Here is a 5168-nt window from a genome sequence, read left to right as displayed (position 1 = left end):
GCAGTCAGAGTGGGCTGGGGTGCTGGGGAAGGTCTCTAACCACAAGCAGATCCCGCTGGGGCCGTGTGTCCCTGGGGCTCCCAGCCCGCCAGTCTCAGGCTCCCCCTTGCAGAGCTGAGACTCACGGACCCCAGAGGAACAACAGGTGTAGGGGGAGGGGTGGTGAAATGGTCTCTATCATTTTTATAGCAATCTCTTCTCATTTTCTACACTGCAGCCTTCAGTCCATTAAATGTAATTTCCTGGCATCACCCAAGCTTGAAAGGCCAGATCAAAAGTACCGAGTGTCCCAGCTGTGCGGGCCTCGTTCGGGCTGAACATTAACCACAGCCCTTGCAGATGATTCACTCCATTTGAGACCTGGAAGCACCCTGGATGCTTCCTCTCTGTGGGATTGGCTTTATTGTTCTCCCTGCCCTGCAGTTGTGAAAACATTTCCGAAATGCAGTCATCTCCCCTACAACAAAACAAGTCTGCCCCTGCCTAGGTGTCACACCTGTATGGTGCACAAATGAGGAGAGGGCTTTCAGAACTGGAAGAAGAACCCATAGTTCTCAGACCGACAACAGGCTGCAAATCACTTTTACATGTCATGGATGGAGACCACACAGAAAGGCTTTGAATTCACGTTTGGGGAAATATAATGGCCCAGAGAGCTGAATTCTGTGCTGGTGATCACTTTTCAAGATTGCACTGAAGAAAACTAGAAAGAAGACCCTGAGTGCTGGGAGCACAGTAGGTGATGAGTGAAAAGCAGCAGCGGCTGTAGCAGAGGCAGAAGGAACAGGGTAAGATGCGCACTGAACCAAGGACCAAGGGCCATTGAACGAAGGACCCTGAGAGTACCTGCAACACTGAGCCATGACACTGAGAGGAGATGCACCCCGATGTCCTCTGGCCTCTTCACTGTTCCTGATGGTGCTGACGACACTCATCATGAAATGTCCTCAAACCTGGAAAATGTGGCAGAGGGAAAGCGCATTGAACCAAGAGCCAGAAGCCTGGCTCCTATTCCGTCTCTTTCCTCTACTGCTCAAGGCATCTCACCTGTTTTGGCGTCAGGTTCCTCATCTGTTAAAATTGGGAATCATAATTCTGACTTCCTACCTCCCAGGGTTTTAGGGAGAACCAAATGAGATTAGGCAAAAAAAAAAAAAAAAAAAAAGAAAGAAAGAAAGAAAAGAAAAGAAAAGAAAAGAAAAAAGAAAAGAAAAGAAAGAAAAGAAGAAAAAACCTTCCAGAAAGGTAAAACACTAAGGCAGATAGAAGGGGTTGTTTTTACCAATTAAACAAAATGACCAAAAAGTGAAATGGATCATCTCGGCAAAATCTGAATTAGCTCAAGAATCAGAGCTCTCCCTCCACTAGGTCCTTGGTGCTGGTTTCCCCAGCTTTTTATGCAGAGCCAGCCAGTCCCAGGATATGTGGCTCCAGCAGCAACATGTGCGTCCATTCTCATCCTCATCCTCCCAACGTCTTCTGCCTCCAGGATCAGGTAACCACATGCTGACTCTTCAGTAACAAATAAATTTGAACAAAACAAGCCTGCCAAGAAACACCTGCATTTCGATGGTGGTTTCTAGAAACCCATACTGTCTATAGAACCCAAAGGAATGGGATTGTGGTGGTAGAATGACATGCAGTAGGGTTGGTATTTTGGATGGATGAACTGCTCTGTTCCATTCCTATCATCAGCGCCCTACTCCTCCATAAGACAGCCCTGAATATAACGTCATTTCAAGAGAAATGTATGGTTTTGCTGCTGAAACAAAAACTACCATCATTTGAAACTCCTTCATAAAAAGATTCTTCTGAAAGCAAGGAGTCTGAAGTAAATGGCAAGACCAGTGACACCAAAAGAAGGGAAGATACCAGTTTTTTTCAAAACTCAGGAAACCAAAGTTTTGGAATGGTCCAAGTCAAAATTCATTGTTTGATAACAGGAAGACAGGGAGATCTAGTTATTTAACTTTCCTTATTCATGGTGTCCTTCGTGTCTCAGTAATTTTACACAGTGTCCCTGTGCCAAAAGAAATAGTTAATAGTTCCACTTATTAAGTAATTAAGTTATAAGTGTTCGTGTCCTGGGAAGTTAGTAGCTGTTTAAAACAATAATACACTAATTGAAAGGAAAAATAACATTTGTTTTTCATTCCAAAATAGCCATTTACTAGTGGGTGTGGGCCCCTGTTGGGCTCTGCACAGCTTCTCAATCCTTGGACTCAGAGTGGACATGGCCCACCCTCAAGTCCTGTTTCCTACTGATTTTCATGCCATAGTTGTTTTTATTCTTAGCATGCCATTTTATTCTTTTCATGCCATAATTGTTTTTATTCTGGGGTTTCCCAAACCCCAGCTCTACAAAGGTATGTCATTAAAGGAATGTGGCATGGCCCAACATGGGAACCAAAGTCTCTCAAGCTACTAGTTCACACATTGTCTGATAGATACAGAGCATCGCTGTGTTTCCCTAGAAAATTGAAAATTTTAAACACCCTGCAGGGCCCATGTGAGTTCACTTTAACACCCTGGGGTGCTCCAGAGCTTAGAGAGGGAAATCACAGGTCTAGTGAAAGATCCCTGGGCTGGGCAGCCTGGAAGGCTTGAGATCAGGTCCCGATTCAGCCCCCAAAAAGCTGTGCAACCTTAAGGCAAGTAGTAAACCTCTCTGAGCTTCAGTTCTCTATTTATAAAAGGGAAGTGAGAATCCCTAAAATCACACCTTACTTAGTATTCATTCCTATAAAGAGACAAGCCCAAAGTCATTCACACCCATTTTCAAAAGGCTATAAAGTGTGACTCTCAAATTATGTTCTCGTTCCCAAAATTCAATCCACAGATCTCAGTAAAAACAGAGAAATTGTGCTGTGGCTGCAGGAATTCTGCTTCAGATCTGAGATGGGGTCCTGAACGTGTATTTTTTTTTATTGAAGTCCCTCCAGATGATTCTGTCGCCTGGATTAATTTAAGAATCATTTCTACTGACAACACAGCAAAATTGAGAGCCTCGTGCTCCAAAGCCCAAAGTCAGCACAAAATGTTTGAGTATATTAACATCAATCTCATTATTTGCTTTTAATGATACTTCATCACATTCTCTTATCCCTTTTAATTTGGTCACATCATTCAAGTGGGTTTAATTCCCAGTTTGTTGTCAGGACTGCCAAGAGGTCTCGCCCTGTCACCACAGAGCTGAAGTCACCCGGTTGTGGTTGGCACCCAGCCCCCAGCTGTTCCCTTGACAAAAGATAGACATACACTCTTTTTTTTTTTAACATCTTTATTGGAGTATAATTGCTCTACAATAGTGTGTTAGTTTCTGCTTTAAAACAAAGTGAATCAGCTACACGCATACATAAATCCCCTCCCTCTTGCGTCTCCCTCCCACCCTCCCTATCCCACTCCTCTAGGTGATCACAAAGCACCCAGATGATCCCCCTGTGCTATGCAGTTGTTTCCCACTAGCTATCGATTTTACATTTGGTAGTGTATATACGTCCATGCCACTCTGTCACTTCGTCCCAGCTTACCCTGCCCCCTCCCCATGTCCTCAAGTCCTTTCTCTACATCTGAGTCTTTATTCCTGTCCTGCCCCTAGGTTCTTCAGGACATTTTTTTTTCTTTTTTAGATTCCATATATATGTGCTAGCATATGGTATTTGTTTTCCCCTTTCTGACTTACTTCACTCTGTATGAAAGACTCTGTGTCCATCCCCCTCACTACAAATAACTCAGTTTCATTTCTTTTTAAGGCTGAGTAATATTCCATTGTACATATGTGCCACATCTTCTTTATCCATGTATCTGTCGACAGACACTTAGGTTGCTTCCATGTCCTGCCTACTGTAAATAGAGCTGCAATAAATATTGTGCTACATGACTCTTTTTGAATTATGGTTTTCTCAGAGTATATGCCCAGTAGTAAAATTGCTAGGTCCTATGGTAGTTCTATTTTTAGTTTTTGAAGGTACCTCCATACTGTTCTCCATAGTGGCTGTATCAATTTACATTCCCACGAACAGTGCAAGAGGGTTCCCTTTTCTCCACACACTCTCCAGCATTTATTGTTTGTAGCTTTTTGATGATGGCCATTCTGACTGGTGTGAGGTGATACCTCACTGTAGTTTTGATTTGCATTTCTCTGATGATTAGTGACGCTCAGCATCCTTTCATGTGTTTGATGGCAATCTGTATATCTTCTTTGGAGAAATGTCTGTTTAGGTCTTCTGCCCATTTTTAGATTGGGTTGTTTGTTTTTTTGATATTGAGCTGCATGAGCTGCTTGTATATTTTGGAGATTAATCCTTTGTCAGTTGCTTCATTTGCAAATATTTTCTGCTATTCTGAGGGTTGCCTTTTCGTCTTGTTATGGTTTCCTCTGCTGTGCAAAAGCTTTTAAGTTTCATTAGGTCCCATTTGTTTATTTTTATTTCCATTTCTCTAAGAGGTGAATCAAAAAGGATCTTGCTGTGATTGTGTCAAAGAGTGTTCTGCCTATGTTTTCCTCTAAGAGTTTTATACTGTCTGGCCTTACATTTAGGTCCCAAATCCATTTTGAGTTTATTTTTGTGTATGGTGTTAGGGAGTGGTCTCATTTCATTCTTTTACATGTAGATGTCTAGTTTTCCCAGCACCACTTATTGAAGAGGCTGTCTTTTCTCCATTGTATATCCTTGTCTCTTTTGTCATAGATTAGTTGACCATAGGTGTGTGGGTTTCCCTCTGGGCTTTCTATCTTGTTCCATTGATCTATGTTTCTGTTTTTGTGCCAGTACCATATTGACTTAATTACTGTAGCTTTGTAGTATAGCCTGAAGTCAGAGAGTCTGATTCCTCCAGCTCCATTTTTTTTCCCTCAAGACTGCTTTGGCTATTCAGGGCCTTTTGAGTCTCCATACAAATTTTAAGATTTTTTGTTCTAATTCTGTAAAAAATGCAATTGGCAGTTTGATAATGATTGCACTGAATCTGTAGATTGCTTTGGGTAATATAGTCATTTTCACAATATTGATTCTTCCAATCCAAGAACATAGTATATCTCTCCATCTGTTTGTATCATCTTTAATTTCTATCATCAGTGTCTTATAGTTTTGTGCATACAGGTCTTTTGTCTCCTTAGGTAGGTTTATTCCTAGGTACTTTATTCTTTTTGTTGCAATGGTAAATGG

The sequence above is a fragment of the Pseudorca crassidens genome, chromosome 14, assembly GCF_039906515.1.
Source record: "Pseudorca crassidens isolate mPseCra1 chromosome 14, mPseCra1.hap1, whole genome shotgun sequence".
NCBI classification, from domain to species: Eukaryota; Metazoa; Chordata; class Mammalia; order Artiodactyla; family Delphinidae; genus Pseudorca; species Pseudorca crassidens.
The sequence above is the reverse complement of the archived record's forward strand: the minus strand, read 5'-3'. Positions refer to the sequence as shown.